This window comes from Asterias rubens, chromosome 12 (assembly GCF_902459465.1).
Source record: "Asterias rubens chromosome 12, eAstRub1.3, whole genome shotgun sequence".
NCBI lineage: Eukaryota > Metazoa > Echinodermata > Asteroidea > Forcipulatida > Asteriidae > Asterias > Asterias rubens.
The window spans coordinates 9,502,776-9,515,418 of NC_047073.1; positions in this window are offsets into that span (position 1 = coordinate 9,502,776).

Consider the following 12,643-nt stretch of genomic DNA (forward strand, 5'->3'; position numbering starts at 1 on the left):
CCGTGTACAATGAAACCTAGGACCGCGTTTTTATCAACCACGGGTTTGTCTTTCTTCAACATATCAATCTATATGGTATTTGTTCACTCCGAATCGACGTTGAACGTGTTTTGGAGCAAACCGGGGCTAGAATGTTTGTGGGGGCCCCGGCGGCGGTCCACGGGGGTAAAAGCAATACCGGCCACGGTGTAATTTTAATGTGATTTTTGTTTTTAGAACCAGTCACAAAATACACCCCTATTACTATATACCGGTAACTTCAAACCGAGTGTTGTCTTCCCCCAGCTGCAGCTAGACTCTTTATTTAGATATTTTATTTTGATATACAAACTGTTTAAATTATTGAAGATCCAATGTGACGGTTTTGCCGGATAAATGGACGGTGCGATGATACAAGTAAACTGATAGTAGAAATGCATCAGGCGGGGACGAAACCATACACCGGGCTGCGAGGGTTTTCAATACCTCCAAGTCGCTCTTGGAGTTTGCGTCCTCAAAACAAAAATAGTTCCAGTCGGGGCGGAGTGACTCGATTTTTAAAGTAAATGGCTTTGATCGTTAAAAAAAAAAAAAAAAAAAAAAAAAAAAAAAAAAAAAAAATTGAGTCGACCTGGGAAAGGATTTTGGTAACAAGCACAGCGCAATATTGCCACAAGCTTAATTTTCCAAACTGGGGTTCGATTGAAAATGTATATCTCTTTGGTTGCGCCATTAAAGTTGATTAATCTAAATACGAGTGATACAGAAAGTGGCGTGTTCGTTTATCTCAGTTTAAAGTCGAGGGGGGCAAAGCGGAAAATAGGTCATTTTTCGATTTGATATTCCAATAATGAGACTAAGTCTGGTATTCAAAAGACAATTCCTGGGACACACAGGAACAGAAAGTAGCTGGATCAATTTACGTGGGCCTTGCCCGAACCATGTAGGTGTATAAGTGAGCAAGATCAATCGATTTCTGACAACCGCAATTATTTGGTAAAAAATTGTGAAATCTGTTGAGTACAAAGGCCAACTAAGAAATAAAAGAACAAAAAAAAAGACATCTGTCCGCTAAAATATGGCATATATTTTAATTTAGGGAAATGGCGACCCGTGCTGGATCTTTGCAGTTTGATAATGGGATGTCTGTGTGCAATGTAGAAAAAAAGAAATGTGTGACTCGCCGTTTCGCCTTATGTATAAATTAATGTTTTGTATGCATTGAACGTTTTGAAAGAGTATGGGGGCCGCTGCATGCATGTATCTGCTTGTTTATTAATTCAAATGAAAGTGCGTAACCCCGTTTTTAGGACGGTGGGTGGGGGGGGGGGAGTGGCCTTTTTATAACGAGTACTTCTAATTTGGTCGTGCTTTCCGCCCATGTAATAATTTCACGGGGTGAAAATGGTTGTAAATATCAGCCGTATAATGTGCCATGTAGCATCATCTGATAATCAAGATTGCGCGCTATTCCACAAGGTGTTCTGTCTCCTCGACCGAGGACTGCGGTATACAGGAAGCAATTTCGGGCTCAGTAAGTGGTGTCCTTCAACAACCACGGCACACCCCTCCTCGAATTCCACGGAGAAATTTTTGTATTTCCCTCTCGCTCGGCGGTTGGAGTACCGGGGCCCTCCTCACCCCCTTTGCCCCTACTCGCGTTTCGAGCAAGTGTTGCCCCGCGAATCGGCGAGAGGCCCTTGAAACGAGACACGTTATTACGCGGTAAAGAAACGAAATTTTTCCCCGTGCTTTGAGCGCTGTGGATACCCCGTTAGTTACAGTCATGCCTAGCCTTCTCTAAGAATCTAAATGAAGGAGGCAGGCTGTATATATTTAGGTGCATTTGGTGAGGGAGTTTATTATGGTTTTGATACGAGAGAAGGTAATTCCAGAACTGACTGTGTTCAAAGCAAGAATTCTCATGTAAACAACGTATACACATTGCCGGCCGGTGTAATCGCCCAAAGTCCAATGTTGGATTCACCCATTGAATTGTTGATGAGATTACGGACTTGCTAAATGGAAATCAAATGGAAATATAGACTTGGCTACTTATAAAGGGTAAAAGATGCAGGTTTCTTCAAAAAGTAGCCAGATCCGTTTGGAAACTGTTTCTTATATTATTAGAATTTAATAAAACGGAAAGTCAAGTTCTTGTTCTGAGCCCATTTCCATGGAGCTGCTTAAACACAAATCGTAGCTAAGCATAACATCAACGTGGTTACCAGATTGAGGTTACCAGCCACAATAGCAAATCCACGTGTTCAAGTGATGGCTGGTATCCTGCTTTTTGTTGCTCAGCAGCAGAACATTTATAAGCAATGTTTGCTGCTTAAGCAGATCCTTGCAATCGTTCTAAATCCGTTCGTTCTGGCATGGAATAGTAAACTTTTGTGGGGTCTGCAGTGGTAGCAGCAGATTACCAAATAACCAATGTTGTATCTGTCTAATAGAACCGTGTTTATAAATCGCCATGACCAGATCTAGAGCAACTTCACCTATTACTCAACTGTCGAACCATAACTTGATTCAAGACGGGAGAGAGTGTATACCATCCCGTATCATATACGATTATATAATACCATTATTCCTAGGGTATACATTAACCTTGATTCACTGAGTGTAAAATAGGCATTACAGTGTAACAGCAATGGTGCCAACATGATCACTCCTGTATATTTGCTTCAGAGAGCAAGTGTACGAGGTTGTAGCTTCGTTTTCAACCTCTATCACAAGAATATTCAGGGGGGTAAGAGTCATTGCTGACATCGACAAAACAATTCTGGACCTTTACAATCCAAATTGTAAGAGATTATGTTGAAATGATGGGATTTGAACCCAACGAGGTTGTACATTTTACTGAGCGTGTATGGAACAATATCCTCAGCACTATGGAGATAAAAGAGCAGGATTTATTTTGTGGCTTACCCAAAAAATCTGAATTCAGATGACAGTTTGAAATTTCTCATCCCTGCATTATTCTACCATGCCTTGATTTAACGATAAATGTAACCAGCAGTAGGCCTACCCTTATATACCAGCATTTTCGTCAAATCATTCCATGTCAGTCAACGATGTTTCCATCTCCCCAATACATTTCATCTTTGAAACAGTTTTACTCAAATTACAAAAATTATGAAACTTGATGACGTCTTACAAGCGACCACCTTTTAGAATTACAATTTTTCAAATAACATTTTTTAGGCGAGGCAACTCATGTTTATTACTTTAATTTTAATCGTTATAATAGTTTGGATATACGATACGACCATTTTTTTACGGTGACTGAAATTTAATCCGAGCCAGCCAAAATTAATTTTGACAGATAGAGCTGGGTCAATGTTTCAGAAAGAATAGACAAAAAGGTGTCTCGAAAAGTACTATTCGGTTAGACTCGGGGAGAGTACATCTAATTAGAAAACACTGTCAGAAACCCATTGGAACGTTGGACGCCCAATAGTCCGTGCGTGACACCCGTTTCACGCGCTCGCACCCGCACATGCCAACCGGGGGAAATGAGTTTTCGTACGGCAGTGCTGATCCGGGCGACACGGTCCTTCGGTCCTGGGATCGATTTATATATGACAGTCTAATAAGAAACACGTTGTTCGCGCCTGGTTAAAACGGAACACAGTGTGTGCAGCCCTCTGTTTTTCTGCTAAAGATCAAATAAGAAATCCCCACTTATAAGCTGTGGGAAATTCAAACCGAATTAGATATTGTTTTGAGTGGGAAAATGGTTGATGTGTTTGAACCCATTAACCATTCCAAGCCAGTGGTGATCAGGCGTTTGTCTGTATTGTATTTCTTATCACGAGTTCACACTTAAATACTTTGAAATACAGTGACGGTTTTGCCATATCTCGCATTGTAATATATAAATAGAGACATCTTATTGAGACCATTACAGCAAGAGACTGACGATTTTTAATTTGTTTGTATTTATTTAATTTTGTTAAAGTAATGGAAACATAAGTAGTACTGGCTGCAATTCTTCAAAGCAACATTTCTGTCTGAAATGCAGTCATCTCTGATATGTCTGTCTTCGAATAATATGCTCTTCATGAACATGCATGCAGAAAAGCATTAGCCATAACTTGCAGTGTTTCTCGAACATATGCTATATCACACGATGATTTCAGTTCTACTGGTTAATTTCAATGACGTTTTTCACGTGCGTGTTTCAATTAACTGGCCATAACATTTCCATTGGTTGTTGTCGCTGGTTATTTTCAATGACACTTTCACATGCTGTTTTCAATTTGACGGGCAATTCCATTTTCACTGGATATCTGCAATGATTTCCATAGGTGGATTTCAATTCTACCGGTTACTTTTAATCCCTTTTTCCACATGTTGTTTCAAATTAATTCCGTTCGATGGTTATTTTCAATGACATTTTCACAGGTTGTTTGCAATTCTATCCTGATTATTTTCAATAACCTTTTCACTCAGGTTGTTTTACGATTCTACTGTTTTCAATGGCAAGTTTCACAGGTTGTTTTACGATTCTACTGTTTTCAATGGCAAGTTTCACAGGTTGTTTCCAATTCTGCTTGTTATTTAAAATGACATTTTCACAGACTGTTTGCAACCCTGCTAGTTATTTTGAGTGACAAGTTCACAGGTTTTTTTTCGCATTCGTGTGAATATCTCAGAATCCGGAGTATTGTAAAACAAAATCACTACTTACACCCTCCTCGGAAACAAATAACGGCGTGCCGTTATTTATAAATTTATATTAAACACAGTTTAAGGAAGACGAGTGGAAGCTCCGAATGATGCTTTATTGCGAAGGGAAAATCTTTTGCATCTGTTGGAATGTGCATTGAATGTTTACAATTTGCTTTGGAAACGACAACTATCTGAAGATCAAGCAAAAGCCAACCTCGGCCTCGACTTTTGTGAATGTAAACAATTTTATGAAAGTATTCTTGAAAACAAAATGCTCGTTCCCTGATTTTTTTACATGCGTATTAGAACCCAGGAAGACAACCACTAGCGAAGTATTGTCGTTAAACCGTACATTAGGCTTAACTGTGGCCTTTTTACGCTGCAAAAAAAACACCCACCTTTTGGCACACACTGACACAAGGCTATGAAGCAAAGACTACAAATCATCCTCTGCATTACTCGGATGACTAGATTGTGGAGAGAGAGAGAGAAGGAAGGATGATGAAGGAAAAAAGTCTCCACCAACCAGGCTTTTCTCCCGCTGTCTAGCTCTTTTAACATTACAACAAATTACATTTTCGTCACAAAGACGAACTGTCTAAATCTCAGCGTGGACGTAGACCGTACACAAAAGGGAACAGACCTGAAAGTGCGTATCCATTACACTTTTTGACGACGGCGTGCCAGGCGGGACAATGCAATCGGGGCGCGGTCTACTGGAAGTCGTAGCCGGTAATTGTAACGGCCCGAGACCCCCTACCCCCTTGCCCCTATTCCCCAGTCCCCCGACCGTACGACACCGTGACCGAGTTGTCAGGCCCTAATGAAATGATTTTCACTCACGGAAAGAAGAGAGAGAGAGAGAGAGTGAGAGTGAGAGAAAATGACTCATGTACAACAAAAAACTGTCCATGGGAAAAAAGAATTCTTAAAGGGATTGTCACAAGTAGAACTGGGATGGTGTTTTCGTTTGATTTCAGCGGACTAGATTTTGCTAAAGTTCAAAATAAAAGCACTTGTTTTGTGACGTCCATGGTGGGAGTTTACGTTTAAAAAAAGCGAAGACACTTTTAGTTGTTAAACATGTTTTTGCAAGTAGTGTCAACAAAACAAAAATAACAATATCTATGTTTTACTTGAGTGGAGTTACATTTAGTGTGAATACGGAACCAAACAACAATGTTGATTGCAACTCGGAGAAATTGCACTTCTCAATCTCACACTGATTTGAAGGTATTTACCATCATAAAAATCTAGTCATTTTAACGCTATTCAAACCAATCTGGATCCAATCCACAAAACCATCATGGATCCAATTCACAGCGAGGCTGAACGTCTAAAATAGTATGAGACCTTTGTAATACGATTGAAGGACGCGTTCACTTGCTCCTATTGCATACAGGGGACACGACATAGATGCTGGCAGCAATTGTTCATTTAGATCCAGATAAATTAATCCTTCGTGGAGAAGGTCATTGTTTTGTATAGTTGGAATAATAAATCTAAAATCAATGTTATAAGCATTCAATAATCTCTATCCACAAGTTGTCTTTCGATATTGGATTGAACCAGAAGTAGATTACTTCAAAATGCTAATTGCATATACTGTGTAGATAAGGCCAGTGTGTTTGAACCAGGACACATTTCCTTGGATGTTTCTGATTGATTTGCTGATTTAGTGAGTAAGTTTTATCATTAATTACCTTTTTTTTGTATCTGACTGTCATACGTGCTTTAGAGAAACACTTCACACAGTTAGCACGAAACACGAATGCATGCACATCCTGTACGTTGTTAAAAAAAATGCTTATTTGTTTGCTCCCAGACTGCACCTTTAATGATCTTTGATTTCCCATCACCTTGTGACGTGGGTGAGATCAGAACATCATGGAGCAGCTGAGTTTGGGACGGAGACTACGGTTTCTGTCCCATCCACCACCAACCATCCCGTGAGAGCCTCCGAGAAGAATTAAGAGAGCAGTGCAGAGAGCAATTCTACAGACCCCCCTCTTTCCCCCCCCCCCCTCTCTCTCTCTCTCTCTCCCTCTCAACAAACCTAGCGGGCTCAACGTGAAATCTCGGCATTATACAAGTTATCGTAAATACGATCGCAGCACCGGGAAGCACGTAGCTAGTCCGTGGGCACGTAGCTCCCGTACGCTCCGGCAACCATTACAATCACCACGCTACGGAAGATAACCACGGCCAGTCGGTGGAATAGCACGTCCTGGTCTAAATCCCTACCCCGTACCTTTCACAACCACTTAGTTTTGTATCAAAAACATTTTGTATCAGGTTTTTAGGGTTAATCTGACGTTTCGTCTGTAACGGGGGTATAGCTTTTGCCAAATTGAGGCGTGGTCGTGGTTGGTGAAGCTTATAAAGATATGGCAGCACGGGGATGAATCCTTTTATTGAAGTCTGAAAAAGCGTATAGCTGTGACCATGGGAGAACTGTTTTCCCTGAAAACAAACCACGGCTCTAAAAGATCACAGGCCTTCAGTCTTGAAACAATTGACATGCTGTATTCTTTGGCTTTAAATATTATTTATACGGACGAACTGCATCAAGAAAATATCCACTCTTTGAAAGACTTTTGGGCCGAGTCTCAATTTTAATTTATCAACAAGCCTGCATGTGTGTATAATAAGTTCCATTTTTTGTTATGACATTAATATTAATTATAAATCACATGTATGATTGCGCAATTATTACTTTAGCCAACGTCACCTTCTCTCAGGTTAATTCGATAGAGGCCTACATAGTATTTTGTGTTTTAATTTCTTTATTTAATTTTGTCTTGTACATAACTTGTTTCGTTTCTTCCAAAAGCATGTTTGACTAATGTCATAACAGGCGGGTACAATGAAAAGTTATAGATGAATTCATTTTTAAGTGCACGCAGTTATCAAATATAACGACAAGTGCAACAAAATAAAAAACTGCAGCAACATAACACAAATTTTGATGAGTTTTGCCTAATGCATTTCTGTCATCATTGAAATCAGTCGCGTAAAGAAAGCGCAAAAAGCTTGTAGCCTACAATACAACCACCGAGTGCCGTTTAATTGAACAACTTTTGTTAGAGTACAGTTCTTTAACAACATTATGAAAAAACTCTTGTCAGCCAACTCATTTCACTTTTCCAATTCCGCGCATGTCACACTCGTCAAAAATGCATTTTCCCCCCTTTCTTGGCCCTCACGTGGCAATACATTCATAACAACCCCACCGGAAATAGAACAGCACTGAGCGCCAATTAACTGTTGAAGTCCCCTCGACTCACACACAGACACTATTAAACGAGCTCACGCAACAATGTCTGTGGAATTGGAACACCCTGGAGGCAGGGTAGGGGCAGGGGCAGGCATTGGCTGCCCCTGGGCAGGGGGAGGGGGCTTGCTTCCAGGCCTCTGGGCGTCCATGAAGGGAAACATGCAACACTACTTCAACAAATAACACTATCTCGGGATATATGCAATTGTAACACTTATGTGGTGTCTCACTTTTGTATGTGTGTCATGATGAAATAAGGTGGGGGAGCTGTTCTCGAAATGTTGAAAAGACATTAATCTCGAAAATCCCTCCCCTTTTTCTGGCACATCAGTACATTGCAGAAATTGAAAGGGTGTTTAATTGACATCATGTGTGTTGACACATATAGACACCGAAAAGAAAAATCAAAGTTATCGCCATGATCACACAAGTGTAACTGCTATTGTAACACCATTTTGTAATTTTGTTTTTTAAATTCTATTAAGTTTGCAACTACATGATTATGGCAACACCCATGGTGTTAATCTGGCCGTGTATAAGTTTGTTCCGAAATTAGAGAATTTTGTGAGACTCTTAAATAACTCGTTTTTAATTTTTTAATTTTTTATTTTATTGATTGATGCTTATTTCCTTCTGCATTTAGCCTATTTGGGGATTTGGTAAGTTGGAAAGATCTGGGCAAGCCCATAAGAATGCCATCACTTTTATTTACACACACACAAACATACATGCACAAAAGTAAACAATTGTTAACAAGTAGAAAATCAATTTAATTAAGACTGTTGGTTATACATACTACATGTCTACTTTCCAAAAACAATGCGTACGGTAAAGCCATGGACACTTTCGGAACAGAAAAAAAAATAAAAAGTTTACAGATTTACAAATGACTTACAGGGTTCACAGAAGGTAATGGTGAAAGACTTCTCTTGAAATATTATTCCATTAAATGCTTTAATTTTTGAGAAAACATTAAAACAATATCAATTCTCGATATCGACAATTACGGATTTATTTTAAACACATGTCATGACACGGCGACACATTTGGAAACAAGGGTGGGTTTTCCCATTATTTTCTCCCGACTCCGATGACCAATTGAGCCTAAATTTTCACAGGTTTGTTCTTATTTGTATATATAAGTTGTGATACACGAAGTGTGGGCTTTGGACAATACTGTTTACCGAAAGTGTCCAATGTCTTTAAATCGTTACAAGTAAATCATCATCCTTCGTCCTTGGACGGAGTAGTCGAAGCAGCTTTGATGAAATGGTGCCAGGTTGCTTTATACCTCGCGCGTAACTGTTGGCTCTCGTTTAGATTGGGATTTGTGTCTTTGGTTCTGGGTAGCAAATTTTCCTCCTGTCGCGATTTCTCCAAGAAAATCAAATAACTGATATAATATAGAAGTTGTGAATGAAGTACAACAAGTCAAAACAACTTGAAATGTGTTCCCATCAACCCATCCTAAAAAAAAAAAATTTTTACCACTCAACCAAATAAAGTGGCCCTCAGTCTTGATACACCACCAGCAATGAGTAACCTAATAAACCAACCTGAAGAAAGAGATGCGGAAGATATGTATGCAAAGAGGCGTACTGCTGAAGAAAACAGTAATAAAAAACCGCACTTTGGATGATAAAACACAAAAAGCAAAATCATTGAACAACTGTGTGGAAAGCTTTGCACTTTCTAATCAGCAGGGTGCCCCCGTAATGAATATACATCTATCTTTTGCCGACTGACCCAACTCCATACACTTCAACAGGCAATTATACAAGAAAACCCCAAGAAAAGTTCACGGTGAACTTCACACTGGATTCCTCTCTTCTTGTCGCAAGAAAGGGTTGGAATTCGAGACCGGAACGTTCCCAATAAAATACGGCTCGCGGTTAATACCTGCCTGTTGCTCAAAACCCCGGACTGCGTTGGTTGTATGGCCTAAACCATTCTCTCTAACCCTTACAGGGGTATAACATGTGCTGCTAACAGATCACAATATTGAAGGCAGTTTTCGGTACTGCATACCTAAATCCTACGCTGAAGTGCGTCCACTTATGGCGGGAAGAAGTAATGGAGCTTCAAACGACATCTTACCTGCGAGTTGGACTTCACTTCAAGTGTTCGGACATGCCATGTAATACCAGCCCGTGCCCTCAATATCCCACTGAAGATTTCGAGTCCGTACATACCATTCCCTTCTAAACGATCCTGGCGAGGCCACATCGATATTTGTTCTTCATTTTCTAAAGTACTTTTTATATTATTTTCTGTATAATTCCTTACCCACTTTTTTTTCATTATCATTTTTTTTCTCTCTCTCTTTATCAGATGATTAAAAAAAATAAAAAATACGCGCGAAAAGCAATTGGCGCGCTTCTTTGATTTGACGGAAATTACACCAAGCTTGTGCCTCTTATTTCTCGTCCACCTCCCCCGAATTTCGATCGATTTGCCGGCGGATTCCCTTTTCCTTTTCCGCTTTCTCTGCGATGCAACTGCAATAATCAGCGGATTAAATTAGCTTTTCGATGCCAGATCGCTGAATGCAAATCAGTTTTTTATTTGAAAAATAGCAATATTGGCTACGTACTACTCGAACAATGATTCCTGTGGAAAAATTGGAACGAATGAAGTAATTAATAAAGTCTTGAACACCACTAAAATGTAATATTAGTATGACAGGAGGACTGTCTAATATAATCACTGCACAACGAGTGGCATCAGTGTCATGCACACCACCAACCCATCATAACATCACAAATCCAAAACCACCATCGCCCAAAGCAAAGTCTTCACCATCAACATTTAGATCCGAACCCAATGCCACCAATATAATAGGATCGCCATCCTTACGAACCCCAATCATGAACTAGGAGCCAGAGCTGTCTAAGGACTTATACATCGTAGATCTTAAATCATCAGTGTCATGCACACCACCAACCCATCATAACGCCACAAGTCCTAAACCACCAACGCCTATAGCAAAGTCTTTACCATCAACATACATATCCGAACCCAATGGCACCAATATTATAGATTCGTCGTCCTTACGAACCCCAATCATGAACTAGGAGCCAGAGCTGTCTAAGGACTAAACATCGTAGATCTTAAATCATCAGAGTCATGCACACCACCAACCCATCATAACATCACAAATCCTAAACCACCAACGCCTAAAGCAAAGTCTTCACCATCCACATTCAGATCCGAACCTAATGCATTGATCATAATCCTTACGAAGTCTGATCAGCCCAATGGTGAACCAGGAGCCAGAGCACAAATCCTGAACCATCAACGCCTAAAGCAAAGTCTTCACCATCAACATTATGATCCGAACCTTAATGCATTGATCATCATCCTTACGAAGCCTAATCACCCCAATGGTGAACTAGGAGCCAGAGCACAAATCCTGAACCACCATCGCCTAAAGCAAAGTCTTCACCCCTAAAATTAAGATCCGAGCCCAACTCATTGTAACAAATAGAACCTTCATGCATACCAACGCCTAAAGCAAAGTCGTTGTCATCCGATTTAAGATCCGCACCCAATCCATTGCCACCAATATAATCGGCATCCTTACTGATCACCCCAATCATGAAATAGGAGCCAGAGCTTTCCAAAAACTACAAATCCAAAACCACAAACTCACAAAGTCTTCGCCATCCATGCCGTCGATTTCACAAAGAGTTAGGACTCGTCTTATCTCGATTTAGGACGAGTAACTCTTCCGAACTTAGGATTAATCTTAAGGTCTGCATGCTACAGTGTAGGGTTGGGACTCGTCCTAAGTCCTAAGATTAGTCTTAAGTTAGGAAGAGTTTTGTGAAATCGACGGCTGGAGCCATAGTTTTCTGGGGACCAAACATTACAAATCACAAACCACCAAAGCCCACATCACAAGATCCGAACCCATACCACCAATAGAATCTTCATCCCTGCCAAAGTCGTGATCAAACCCAATCACGAACCAGGAGCCAGAGCTGTCTAAGGACTAACACATCTTGCTAAGCAGATTTTACTATGTATTAGGCCTGCTATAGTCAGGCAAATGTGATATATTTAAAGACCTTTTGGACACTATTTGTAATTGTCAAAGACCAGTCTTCTCACTACTAAAACCTTTCTTGGTGACCAGTAATGGGGAGAGGTTGATGGTATAAAACATTGTGAGAAACGGCTCCCTCTGAAGTGACTTAGTTTTCGAGACAGAAGTAATTTTCCACGAATTTGATTTCGAGACCTCAGATTTAGAATTTGAGGTCTCGAAATCAACCATCTATAAACGCACACAACTTCGTGTGACAAGTTTTTTTCTTCTTTCATTATTATCTCGCAACGTCGATGACCGATTGAGCTCAAATGTTCAGATACACCAACTGTGAAGGCTAGTCTTTGACGATTACCAATAGTGTCCACTGCCTTTAAGCAAAAATAGTGTTAGGAAGTGCCCATACAAAAAAATATAACATTTCATATCACAGCCTCTTTTTACACTTCGTCCCGTTTTTCCCTGGCAAAACAGTTGATTGCTGTCTTGCTTTTCTCAAAATGTTTTGCCAAATGCTGTTTTGTAAACTCATTGGCTGCATGTATGATCAATCATTCACCACAACCACTACATTCTCATCTTCACAGTGTCTTTAAATCACCGCATTTTTTAGAATCACCATTACCTTAACCAGAGTCACCACAATAACTGATTATAAT